The 14,623-nt window shown below is 36.9% G+C and overlaps 1 long non-coding RNA gene across 1 annotated transcript in view; it reads left to right on the top strand.

Moving 5' to 3' along the window:
* LOC145671904 (uncharacterized) overlaps nucleotides 1-12,483 on the top strand; it is a 45,633-nt gene extending 33,150 nt beyond the window's left edge. The window contains exon 2 of the long non-coding RNA XR_014128570.1: nucleotides 11,981-12,483. This is a non-coding gene — a long non-coding RNA (uncharacterized LOC145671904). The remainder of the gene's footprint in view (nucleotides 1-11,980) is intronic.
* Nucleotides 12,484-14,623: the final 2,140 nt, after the last annotated feature.

The raw sequence follows: 14,623 nt of genomic DNA, 5'->3' as shown, positions 1-14,623 counted from the left end.
AGTGATTTTATTATAGTAGGGACATTAACATAAAAGTGGTGCACTTTTGGGGGAAAAAAATGGTGAAACTTTCAGGAATACTTGTTTACACCCGACAGAAGAAATATAGAGGTAGGGCTCAAAGTTTTTAGCCGCCATATTGGAAAATGGCCACCATCTTGAAAAATAGGGCTATTTTTCAGAATATCCATTTTAAGTAGCTACATCCGAATTTCATGGTTGATACGTCATTCTCTTCAGAATAAAACAGGCTTTTAAATGCAACACAGCGCATGTCCGTATGACGTACAAGAAAAGGTAAATTTGAGGAAATCGGGATTTTTTTCTGTAAAAATATCGTCTTTGGAAGTTTGAGCCCCCCTACAACCGCCCCAGGTGAGAGTACGCGACCCTAATGTACCCTGAAATAATACAAAGGGGTTATGGTATCTCTTTGCCAAATAACATTGGAATATCCTACATAATGACCTAAGAAAAAATTATTTCCTAATCTTCTTTGAAAGTAGGAAATTTACATTAAGAGGGAAAATTTCTGGATAAATTAATATTCCAACGAATTTCATGGCTAATACTTAATTTTCTTTAAAATGATACAATTTATCAATTGCAATACTGTCCATGCTCCTGAGAGGTATGGAGAAAGGGAAATTTGCGGGAATCTGGAAATATATCAGAAAACTTTTTAAAAAGTTTTCTTGCTCCTGAAATGATCCCGGATGAAAGCACGTTTCCTTAATGTATCCTAAAAATATATTGGAGTATTGGTAATGTTTCTGCCAAATACCATTCCGATATCATACATAGTAACGTTGTGAAAAGTAATTTCCCATTCCTCTTAATTATACAATTGTACATTGTACTCTTTTGAAACCTAGAGATATAAAGGGAAATTATTTATAACATTTCATTTGTTTGTATTTCATTTAATTTTACATTATTGTACTTCATCATTCTTTTTTTTTTAATACAACAAACACCTTTGCTTGTATCTGGCATGTTAGAAAGAAAACGAGAAGAAATATTGGAGATTAAAAATACAGGGTTATTCAAAAAGAAAGAACAGATTTCAAACATTTATTTCTTCCAAACTACAAAAGATAGAAACATGAATCGAACGTTACTTGATTAAGAAAAGTTTACAATTTAAACAGCCCGGATAGAAGTTCCAATCACGGCCGCATTGGCGCTGTTGTTTGTTGTTGTTTGTCTGAAGTGAAATGGCGGCGTCACCACAGGAGAAGTCTTTTTGTGTGCTACAATTGTCAAAACTTGAGTCCATTGTCGCAGTTCAGCGAGCATGTCGCCGTCAATTTAATAAACAACCGCCGCATCATAAGCAAATTTGTGAGTGGCATCGAAAATTCTTGAATGACACCATTCCAGGACGTTGGATTGGAAGAGGAGGAGCAGAAGATCAACTTTTTCGCCGGTGGCCTCTCATGTCTCCAGATCTCACTCCGTGTGATTTTTATCTATGAGGTTACGTAAAAGACCGTGTTTTTATCCCTCCTATGCCTGACACTCTTGAAAGTCTACGACATCGAATTGTTGAAGCTGTGAATTCGATAACTAGAGACTAGCTGATTCGTGTGTGGCAAGAAATGAGCCACCGTTTTGACATTTGTCGTGTAACACACGGTGCTCATTTTGAATGCACACCATAATTACTAACAATAAATTGTAAACTTTTCTTAATCAAGTAAGACTCGAATCATGTTTCTATCTTTTGTAGTTTGGAAGAAATAAATATTTGAAATATGTTCTTTGTTTTTGAATAACCCTGTACTTTTAGGTAAAACTGATATCTTGTAACAAACCACATTAAATGTCAGTCTCAACGTCGTCAAAATCATCATCACTACTGTCAACAAAAGTAGGAAGCTCGAATTGTTCACTTTCATTTTCACAGTCAGTACACTTGCAAAGCATTGAATACTGTAATCGTGAGCATTGTGCACTGCATTTTGTACATGCAACGAGAAGTTTTGCACTTTTTGCAAGAACTACTTAATAATTCCCTACATGCCCGAGCTGCTTTGGGAAGAGTTGTCCACGTTGGCTCAAAGCTCCCAGTTTCATTTCTGTGCCAACCCCAAAGGACTGGATCAGATAAGGTAGTTTTTTTTTTTAAAACCAAACACTGTCTCCAACAATAACCAGCTTGATAAACACTCTTCAAGACATGTTAAAGCTGATTTGTTGGTGGTGTTCCTTCCATGGAACGTCCTTCGTAAAGTTACACTCATTGCTGTGACATGATGACTTATCATACATCAAAACAATAAATTTGTCAACTTCGTCCATAAACATCTCGATTTTTTTAGGTTGTTGGGACAAAATCCGGAATGTCTGTGTGATCTTCGGGAGATTTCTTTATGTTTCCCAAGCGTTTTTTCCATAATCAGTAAACGAGGGAGTTGTGTTGCAACCCGACAATGCATGGAAACATAGAAGGGAAGTAGCTTTTTTGACTCCAAGCTTGGTAAATAGTAGATGAATTGGAATGTACTCTGAATTCTTTTCAGTGCCAAATGCAATCCATAAGAAGTCTGCTTGTAGTTGATTAAATTTTGAGAAAGAAAGCACTACAACATCAGAAAATGAAATGAAATCTTTAAGTTTTACGTCCCATGGATATGCCGGTTAGGCTAAAGGAGATGGTGATGATGAGAAATGAATGAAATGGTGGAATGAAGAAAGTGGGAGGAAACGGGAGAACCCTCAGAAAACCCACGAGCACGGTGTTTGTCCACTGCAAGTCCATACGGCGCGAGCTGGGATCGAACCAGAGACCTCAAGAACCGGAGGTGACCGCTCTACCACTGAGCCACCGCGCTCCACTACAACATCAGAGTCCACTGCCCACATGATGATAGATTTGTGCCGAGCTTGATACGCCTCCTTAGCATAAAGCAAAATTCTGTAGTCATCCCAAACAATGTCAGCTCTGTTTATGCTGTTCCATTCGTGAACTATGCTGGCAAACCTCTGCGTACACATAAAAAGTCTTGGCATCTCCAGGAGGTATCATGTGGATTAAGGCTGGGCCATCCAGTGTGGCACATGATGCTGAAGATTTGTCGCTGGGATAGTCACAGACATTTCTGAAACATTGAAGAAGATCAGGTTTCTTAGATTTTCGAAGACGAACACAGTTTGACAAAGATGATAAGGAAATTTTCTGGTTTTCATGGCTAAAAAAATTCAAGATCAGAACCTCGTTGCTGAGACCCGATATATAATTTTGAAAAGAGGCAGGCATCACTTCTTGCTCTTCTGATGAATAACTGGAATTTATCTCTTGGTTGGAGTTTTTGTTTTGAACAACTTCACTTGATTACGTTAAATCTGTTTCTCAATTGATACATACTACCTGTTGTTCAAGTCTGTTGTTGACAGATTCTTTAAATTGATGTGTTCCAAGCTCTCTTAGTTCTCTTAAATTCGCAATTCCACTTTGAGAAGCAATTACTTTATTATGCACATTTCGCAAGTCTTGGCTGTTGTCTTCAGATGGATTGCCTAAATCTTCAATAGTGTGTTTCAAATTATTTACATGTTTGAAAAATAAAGACTGTGTTTTTGATGAGCATATGGTGTTCCTTTGAGGCTGTGTTAGGGTTTTTAAACCCTTCTTTAAATTTTTGTATCAATCTTGTTACTTCAGGACCAGCTACCATCCATCGCCCCAAAAAGTCTGGGATTTCTGTTAATCCCACTGCACCTCCATCCCCCTTAATGTAAGCATTGCACTGTTCATGCGCCTGGTCCAATGTCATTGCAGAAAATAATTCCCCACTAATGTTGGCAGTAAACTTTCCTAGCTAAAAATTCCTAGTTTATTCTCGGGTGTATCTCTGGCAGATTTTCCATGTCACGCCAATGCATTGGAAGCCAGGCATAGTTTTGTGGTTAAAAGAAAAGAGCCAAGGAGCCCATCTTGCCAGAGAGTTCACATAGAGCTCAAAGTTGGAGCTTCAGATTCATGTCAAATTTCAGAAGCGAATTCACTAGTTTCATCACTGTACTCGAAAATGCGAAACTTGGAATTCTTTCACAATTGTCTTTACACCATTCCTTAAACGGAAGAGGCTCACAAGTACCAGGTTTTTCTTCATGACCATTAATATATTGAGTATAAGCTTGTTTTGACAAGATAAACAGCGCACATAATGTCACCTGATGTGCATATCATGCCCTTGAAATATGATGCACTTTGATTTAAGACTGAGCTCTACCCGAAGATGTTAACCCAGCCTCAATGATGCATTCAACTCATCCACTGCCATCTAAGAGAACTCCGAGTACACTCATGATAACCTTCTCCAGATATAGGGCCCCGAAACCAGTGGTGCCCACCCCCCCTTATGTCCATGACGTACCCCCCGCAATTGTCTATCCATAGGTGTTCTTCCATGAAAAAAAAATATCTTCGATTAATTTTTACACCCTCTCAAACATATTTATATAAATTTTTAACCCCCCCAAATATTTCAATGACGCAGTTTGCGTCATAGCCCCCCCTTGTGGGCACCCCTGCCGAAACTCTTCAGGATATGTCCACTGAATACGTTTTGCAATTGCATACAGGGGAACATCACAAGTAATACCGGGTGTTCGTCCTTCATTGGGATAATTTACAGCATCTGCTACTACTGACATTGAATGTCTAATCATAGCAAATAGCTGCGCAACGTCTGGAAACAGGCAGTAATCCACAAAAAGTTAAGTGTTTTTCTCTACTTAACGTCAGAATTAACTCTTATGAAGTACAGTACTACTAAAAAGTGACATTTTGTTCTAGCAAACAAGAGTAGGAAATTATTTTCATAATGTTACTATGTATGATATCGGTATGGCAATTGGCAGAAACATTACCAATACTCCAATATATTTTTCAGGATACATTAAGGAAACGTGCTTTCATCCGGGATCATTCTAGGAGCAAGAAACATTAAAAAAAATGGTTTTCTTATATATTTCCAGATTTCCCCCAAATTTCCCTTTTTTCATTCCTCTCAGGAGCATGGACAGTACTGCAATTGATAAATTATATCATTTTAAAGAAAATTAAGTATTAGCCATGAAATACGTTGGAATATTAATTTATTCAGAAATTTTAGATCGCAATTTTCCCTCTTAGTGTAAATTTCCTACTTTCAAACAGGATTAGGAAATAATTTCTTCTCAGGTCATTATGTAGGATATTCCAATGTTATTTGGCAAAGATATACCATAACCCCTTTGTATTATTTCAGGGTACATTAGGGTCGCGTACTCTCACCTGGGGCGGTTGTAGGGGGGCTCAAACTTCCAAAAACAATATTTTTAAAGAAAAAATCCCGATTTTCTCCAAATTTCCCTTTCCTTGTACGTCATACGAACATGCACCATGTTGCATTTTAAATCCTGTTTTATTCTGAAGAGAATGACGTATCAACCATGAAAATCGGATGAATAGTGTTGAAGCAGTAGCTACTTAAAATGGATATTCTAAAAAATAGCCCTATTTTTCAAGATAGCGGCCATTTTCCAATATGACGCCAAAAATTTTGGCCCTACCTCTGTATTTCTTCTGTCGGGTGTAAACAAGTATTCCTGAAAGTTTCACATTTTTTTTCCAGAAGTGCACAATTCTTATAAAATTGCCCACTTAACCTCCGCACTATTAACAATTCGAACTGCATAAGCCCTCCCTGTCCGGAGAGGGAACTGAACCGCATAATTTTTGCCGATTAAGGTTTGAACCCGGGTTATTTCACACCAGTAGCGTAGCCAGGATGTGTGTTTGGGGGGGGGGCAAGTGCTGTTACAGGCACATATAGAAAAATTACAAACACAAAAATATATAAACATAAAAATATATAAAAAATTACAAACATCAAAGTACCAAAATACATTGCCGGACCTCTTTGGGGGGGGCCGGCCCCTCTGCCCCCCCTTCCCTACGCCACTGTTTCACACCAGAGGTGTGTACTATATGAGTTATTGTACGCGAGTTTTTTTTAAACCGGGGTATTACGCGGTGCTTGCAGCACTATACCGGGTTTGAATTTGGTTTTTGAAGTCGGTTCTTTAAGGTAAAGACGCGTACATTAACTTGTTGAGTTTTTTACGGTAGAGGCGCAAATGATACGCGTTATTGCAGGAGTTTTAACGCACCCCATCTCCGCCCGGATTCGAACTTAGGTTTTAATGCCAAAGACACGCTAAATATGCGCTTTTAACCGAACACTTAATAAGTGTGAACCGGTAAAATTAAATTTATAACTTTTACCATAGAAGACGTGCTGAATAGACAGTTTTGCCGAACACTATTGTTCTTTCGTTTTTTATTTAAATTATTTCCCTCATAATTATTCGAACACTGTGTGATCTGGTAAAATGTTCCGAAAATACTAAGAGACCATAATTGTTCGAACACTGTGTGAACTGACAGAAAGTTCCGAAAATACTAAAAGCTTATAATTATTCGAATACTGTCTTTTACCGTCTCGTTTCCTACTAAACTCGGATAGAAAATACTAATTATTTCATGATTTGCTTGCCGAAATAAGCTCAATATATGTACTAGGGGGCACCCCACAAGACCCATTCATTATTAAATACATGTATTTGTTTTAAAATGTTTATTAGGTACAGTAATTGAAAATGGTTATTTATTTATAATAATAGATTTACATGTCACAAAACGAGTTTACATACCTCAACAGAGAAAGTACGCACGAACATCCGACAGGAACAGCACTTCAGTTATTAATTCCAAAATTTGACACCAGATGTCGTTACTAACAGCAGTATTGGTATTACCTGACCAGGATATTAGTGCGGTTTTTCGTGGAGGGCGCTAGTGTTGTGTTTAGATCAGTTTCTAGGTAAGCGCGGTGGGACAGGGGAACGGAGAGCGTCACTCTGCAGTGTATCCAACGATTTTCAAAAGTTGCAGTTTACATGTTATAAGTAGCCTAATCTGTTTCGCTTAATAAAGAACTCCATAAATTGTATAATTGTTATTGAATGCAGTAATTGTTATTCCTGCAGTAATGCAGATGTATTGTGGATAATGGCGTATGCATGGAAATTAACAATTTAAGAACAAGATAGCACACAAGTGAATTTCTACCGTGTATTAAGCAGATTATATATATATATAATGATTACGTTTTATTTGATTTCGTTATAAAACAGTAGAAACCTGTAAAACTCAGTGATAAGACGTTAATGACTAAAAGATTAATTATGGGTTGGTAGCTTAAATCGAGTTAAGGCTCGCGATGCTTGTATTTGTTTTAATGTAGGTCTATCGATTGACAACTAAATTATTTTCTTAAGTTTTAGCCAAGAAAGAATTCCGATACGTTTCCACTCGAGAACTGTGAAGTTCTCTTCGTTGGTCTATTGGTTAGCGCATGTGTCTTTGTTGTACGTGGTTCTGTGAGAGACCAACAATTAATTTTACAATATTTCACTTTCATTAATCATCTGTCTCCTCTAGCATAAAGAGCATAATCATGGGACGTTAAACTAAAGAAATTTTATTTCATTTTTTCGATGAATGTGAACCCTTTGGGGGAAAAGGAAGTGAAGAAGAAATTTTCCTTAATTTTTTAAAGGGCTACGGGATTGGATAGCTTGTCTTTCGGGATTGCCTTGTAAAACCTGATTACAATGCATTTTTCTTTTAGGATTATTATCGTAATCCAGCCTTTTGGTAAATGTGAAATAAAAGTATCGATAAAACATCAGCGTATGGGTAATGTAAGCATAAATATCATTGGTTCAATACACAATAAATTCACAACTTTTATTTATGAGTATAGAAATTCCCTTTGAACTTCTTCTGAATTTCTTTCAGACCCTAGGTCTCTTGTGACAAAGAATTAATTCTACTATCTGTTTTCATACACAATATAATTTTGAAACTTGGGAGCCTAGTGTTGTCTTTGTGTCCGTAATACATAATCATTTGTCGATTGACTTCAGAAGACTGAGTTTAGCCCGTGAGCATAAGTTGCATATAATTCAAACATATCAGATGTACGGTCTTGTTTAACAAATCCTGTGTGCACATATGAAATTCAGACAAAGGCAATCAATCGTCTTTAAACAGCTGTGTTTTTATTTCAAGTGTAAGTACTAAAATGTGCTACGTATAGTTCCAAGAGGAGATCCTTAAAAAAAAAAAAAAAAAAAAAAAAAAAATGAACTTACGTACCTAACATTGGCACTCATCATCTTCATGATTTGATGTAAGAAGCGGCCGCATGATTTCCGGCCAATTGTTTCATCGCCGGTGTCTTTGAGCAATGAGATGGCAGTGGAAGACAAACTTCGTTCTTCTAACTTGATATTTTGAAAAGCTTACGCAAGTGGTTTTGTTACTTAAATGCATATCTATTCACTCTAATCAATTTCAAAAGTACCATTAACTTTATAATAACATAATGAATGTAAGAGTGACCATGAAAATGTATTTTGTATTTCTTTTTTAATATAAAATTCGTTTTTTCTGAATTTCACTGGAGCTATAAGAAATCAATTGTCAGGCTCCCCACTTTAAATTTTAATCGCTTCCCTACCGCCCCCAATGTAACATTGGGTTTAATTCTTTTAAATAAATTTTTAAAAATATGGCAGAAATACTGGATTTTTAAATTACCAAACCATGCTAAATAATTGACAGTTTAGATATCAGAGAAAGTTATCTTTATCTACCATCTTAAGTAGGGACGGATCCAAATCTCCTTCGGAGGCGATTAGATTATCAGTTTCTCTGTCACCAGTCTTTTGCAGCACATCCGAAAATGATCTCAATGTAAATTTCTTACTGAAGGTACTGTCAATCAATCGATCACATGGTCCAAATTGGTAGCAATTTCGAAAACGCCTTATCTCAAAACTACACAATAAAACTTGCTTTTAACAATGAAAGCGCAGTTGCCAAAGATAACTTTGATTCACAAAGATGAACTTCGAGGTTTTGTTAACAGATGAAGTAGGAATTCCTTACACTCTAATGCTACGAAGTTCTCAGTGTTCCTTTGTACAACACTGAGGTTAGTTTATTCGCAAGTTATTGCCAAATTAATATGGAGGGTGTATGTACTTTTTTTTGAAGCCCCTTAAAAAGTTCTGAAAATAACTTACATAACTTTTGAAATTGTGTTTGTCTTAACTTGAACATATGCGTGAAGTGGTTTATTATGAACAGGGCAAAAGCAACTGTGATAGATTAATTACAAGTAATCAGGTTAGAAACACTGTTGTTTGTATTTTAGTTCCAAAACCGGCCGCCCGCACTCGTTCGCTGGTCAGGATATATATATTACAGTTTATTATTATTATTATTATTATTATTATTATTATTATTATTATTATTATTATTATTATTATTATTATTATTATTATTATTATTATTATTATTGTTGTTAAAGCATTGACACTGATAATTTCGTAGGAAAACAAACGAATTAATGTGATGAGTATACGAAGAAAAAAGTACGAAATATATTTTTCTAGTCTTGTTGGTAACTATATTACGAGATGTTAACCAAAATAAAAATCTTTAAGTTTTAATTCCTCCGGTTAGGCTGAAGGATACTGTGTCGGTTTTGTAGTTTTGCTATTATGAAAGCTTTTGAAAAACTATGAAAAAGAATTCAGTGGAAAAACTCCTTGAAAATCACATATACGATGTTTGAGTACATTAATTTATACAAATCCGAGACATGTTATGAAAAATGTTAAAATAATTGTTGGGATCGAAGTAAGAACTCCAATCATATGAAGTGAATGCTTTATCACTACACCACTTGTTATTAGGTAATTTTGTATCAAACCGTGTCACAAACATACAAGTTTTCGCTAGACCTTTGGTTTTTTTTTTTATAATATCAATACCTTGTTTGCTGGGTACAACCCGAATTATATGAGTTTCCACTAGGATTAACATACAGATGGTGATCAGAAAAATGGAAACACCTGAACGAATTTGCAACTTACCAGACTAATATGGTGTCGGGCCACCTTTCGCCTTCAGAACAGCCTTGATGCGACGTGGGATGGAGGCATAGAGGTCGTGAATGGTAGCAGGTGGAATTTTACACCATTTCTCGTGCAGGGCATCGGCCAGTTCTGTGAGAGAGGATGGAGGTGGAAATCGTTGCCGGAGTCGTGTTTCCAAGACGGACCATAGATGTTCAATTATGTTGAGATCTGGGGATTGGGCGCGCCAGGGGAGGTGTTGAACTTCATCCCGATGTTCCTCAAACCACGCTGCAACAACGCCAGCTGTGTGAATGGGTGCATTATCATTCTGGAAGATGTCGTCATTGTCCGGGAACAACATCCGGACCATAGGATGCAAGTGGTCTCCTAAAATTGCGACATAATCGTTAGCAATGATTCGTCCGCTAAGTATGACCCAATGAAAACCATGATATGGCGGCCGTCAGCATCACCGAGCCGCCGCCATGTTTCACAGTTGGGCGGAGACACTGCAGATCATAAGCTTCTTTGGGCATTCTCCACACATAGCCCGTGGTTGGAATAGGGTAAAGGATGACTCATCCGACCATATCACACGTTTCCAGTCCTCAACGGTCCAAGTTGCATGGTCGCGGCACGATTTGCGGCGTGCGAAAGCGTTATGGTCCTTGATGAGCGGTTTGGCCCGTGCAACACGAACCCATAAGTTCATGTCATGTAATTCGTGGCGAACTGTGATTGTCGAAATAGGGTGGGGGAGGTGCTGATTGAGTTCCTCCGTCACTTGCTCCGCAGTGGCACGACGGTTCTGCGTGACAATGCGCTTTAATACCCGGCGTGACCTGTCACTCATGATTTTCTATCACCCACTGTTCCGCTTCCCCGATGTGGTTTTCCCGTGTGTTGTGTAGGCCGTCATCACCTTCGACACTGTCCCACGCGACACACCTAACACAGTAGCCACTGCTGTCACACTCACTCCACATAACCGCGCACCAACAATTTGCCCTCTTTGAAAATCTGAGAGGTCTCTCATTTTACACTACCTCCGTCTGCCGCAGCCACTGGACACTGCTGTTCCACTGCGCCTGACGTAGTATGGAGACCGACCTAATACACCACCACCAACGGTCCGGCGCTGCGGGCGCCACGACACCACTGCCAACCCATACATCTGACGTGTTGCCAACTACAGGTGTTTCCATTTTTCTGATCACCATCTGTATATACGAGTTTTTACAACCGCGAAACTTTTTTCTTTCTTGGGAGTAAGTTAAGCTGATTTTCAGTTTAACATAATGTTTAACAGCGAGGGTATATGAAACATGGTCCTACCAGGAATGTAAATTTTAGCTAAGATTGTACTGAGCTGATTTTCAGTTTAACGTAATGTTCAACAGCTAGAATATATGAAACATGATTGCATTGGGAACATAAGGTTTATATTAGCGAAACTTTTTCTTTGTTTGAACTAAGTCATGTTGATTTGAGTTTAATGTCGCATTCAACAGCGAGAGTATATCTTGTAGATTCTTATAAAACATTGTTCGTGGGGACATAATCCCATGCAATTGAATTATTGCTGGGAATTAGGATTAGGTATCACAACAGTAAGGTTATCTATATTATATATATATATATATATATATATATATATATATATATATATATATATATATATATACAGTAGGCCTATATATATATTGTATATTGTTCGTGCTAATTTATCGAGAATCCCAACCACATGAAGTTCCACACGGAATCACACCTAGTTTTTTCCCACAGAAGTGAAAGTTTATGCAGGTCTTATCAAAAAATTAAACAACGGTCTTCCACGGTAAAAAGATATTTTAAAAAACTAGAGTTTATGAAAGATTAATGTTAGAAATTTATTGGTATTAGGTGTCTATTGTACAGATTTAAAAAGTAATTATAATTTGTACTGTCTTGTAGAAATATACGATCTACTAATAACACTTATTTTTTATTTTAGAAAGATGGAGCCGCAGCCACAAACATCACCATCATCATCCTCCGCCTCCTCATCGTTTAACCACATTAAGTTGTTTCGAAAAATATATGATCTATTAAATGTTGCATAGGGAAGGAAAAGGATAAGAGAGGAGGAGGAAACCATATTAGAGAAAAAATAAATGGAAAGAGTATTTACCAGTGGTAAAACTGGTAAAAGCACCAATCTCGGTACCAGTGCCAGTAGAAGAAAAAGAAGTGGTACCAGTACCAGTAGAAGAAAAAGAAGTGGTATAAGCGGCAGTGCAAATGGCAGGGGAGGGGGAAATATTGAAGAAGTGGGTGTTTCTAAATGATGGGGAGGACATTGAATTAGTAAAAGCATGTGAAAAATATGAGATATTAGAGAAGATAAAAATATTAAGGCAGAAACTCAGAGAGAAAATTTTATAATATTTGTAAAATAGTTTTGTATATTTTGTAAAATAAATTGTGTATTATGGTTGGTGTTGGGGCAATCGAAAATGTTTTTTCTTTTGAATTTTATACCTCTTTTAATCCCGAGTTTTCCACAGCAAAGGGCCTTACGTTACCTACAGAATCATGAGGGAACTCATAAGCTATTGCAACATGGAGTTTAGTATTTTCTTTTATTACATAAATGAAAATAAATTTTTTAGTTTAACGTTCCACGAATATGCATGTTAAGCTATCTTAGATCACTTTTAAAAAGTTCACTTTTAAGATAAATGATAATGGAATAATTGATGGAATGAGTATTTGGGAGGAAAGAATGATCGATTGATTGATTTTGAGTTTTACGTTCCGTTCAGTAGCGAGACTATTTTTTTTGTAAATTTTCAGAATAACATTGCTCGTAAGGAATAATCCGAACCACATATTACTTCAATAAGAAATAAAACATCGTTTTCGAATGCTAATTCTTTCTTTTTCTCTTGTAGTAGTAGCATAGTGTCAGAGACGGCATTAAGGATGGGCGGGGGTGGGCGATCGCCCACCCGATGAATGGTCCTGCCCACCCCAACAGAAGTAGAATAATGAAGGTGGCATCCTGACTTCAAAATCCATAGGTATTACTACCTATTGTAATGTAATACGTTCTAGAACCCTATTTAACTCTGCAATGAACAATGATTTTAAGTGGGATAAGCAGTCTTCACCCTAAAAATGAATACTTCCTCTCATTTGAGAAAATTGAACCACTTGCATGTCATTATGGATGTGATGTTGATAATGTAGATGTGGAACTGAAACTTCTCCCGAAAGTTTTGAAACGTTATGAGCAGGAAAAGCAATGCAAAATTACCTCCGTTTCTCAGTTTGCTGAAGTGATGGTTCCTTTCAAAATTGCTTTTCATGAAATTCAGAAATTAGCCATAATTGCTGTCACCATTCCTGCATCTAGTTCACTATGTGAACGTTCTTTCTCGTGTGTTAGACGGGTTAAAACATATCCAAGAAACCGAATGGCAAACGGTCGCCTAAACGATCTTTGTTTGCTTTCAGTAGAAAGAAAACTTGTAATGAATATTGCTGTAGGAGGATTTGGTAAATGCATTCGATGCTGGACATAAAAATCGACGCACTTCACTTCATTAAAGTGCAGATTATTATTATTATTATTATTATTATTATTATTATTATTATTATTATTATTATTATTATTGTTATTATTATTATTATTATTATTATTATTATTATTATTATTATTATTATTATTATTATTATTATTATTATTAGGTATTCTGCCTTTCGGCAGGTCCTGGGATTAATGAGGATTTTTTTTTTCAATCTTAGGTTTGGGTCTGGAAATGTTTCTTCCACTTTTGTCGAACTTCAGCTTCATCTTTTAACTCCCAATATTTTCTTGTATCTTTCAAATCATGGATCAGCTGTGTTCTTCTTCTTCCTATTTCTCGCTTTCCTTCCATATTTCCTTCTATGGCGGTGTGAAGAAGACAATTTCTTTTCAAGATGTGTCCAATCCAATTGGCCTTTCTACGAAGAATGGTGGCTAGAAGTGTCCTCTTCTCTCCTATCCGTTTTAAAATATCTTCGTTTGTTCCTCTCTCTGTTCATTTTATCTTCTCCATCTTCCTCCAACACCACATTCGAAGCTCTCCAAATATTTTCCCCTACTTCCTTGGTGTCCAAGTCTCTGAACCATACAGTCCAATGCTCCATATATAGCACTTGGGACTCCATATATAGACTAACTTCTTCTTAAGTCCAATATTGAGCCTGCTAGTTAAGAGTGATCTTTTCTTGTTCAATGCTTCTTTAGCTATGATCTCTTTGGTGCAGTAGGCGTCTCTCGTCGAAATACTTCCCAGATAATTGAAATTATCGACCTCTTCAAGTTCTCTTTGTTCTACTCTGATTCATAAGGGCGTGTTTCCACAGGATATTCTCATGACTTTCAACTTTTCGATGTTAATTTCCATTCCGTACAGTTTTCCAGTGTCAACTATTTTGTCAATCATCTCCTGTAATCCTCCTTCGGTTTTAGCTGTTATAAGCGTATCATCTGCATACCTGATCTTGTTAATGATCTGTCCTCCATTCTTGAAGTCTCCAGTTCCTATTAATGCTTCCTTCATTAAACATTCACTGTAAATGTTTTATAATTGGGGCGACAAAATAC

The sequence above is a fragment of the Thermobia domestica genome, chromosome 15 (genome assembly GCF_964235325.1).
Source record: "Thermobia domestica chromosome 15, izTheDome1.hap1.1, whole genome shotgun sequence".
NCBI lineage: Eukaryota > Metazoa > Arthropoda > Insecta > Zygentoma > Lepismatidae > Thermobia > Thermobia domestica.
The sequence above is the reverse complement of the archived record's forward strand: the minus strand, read 5'-3'. Positions and strand labels throughout refer to the sequence as shown.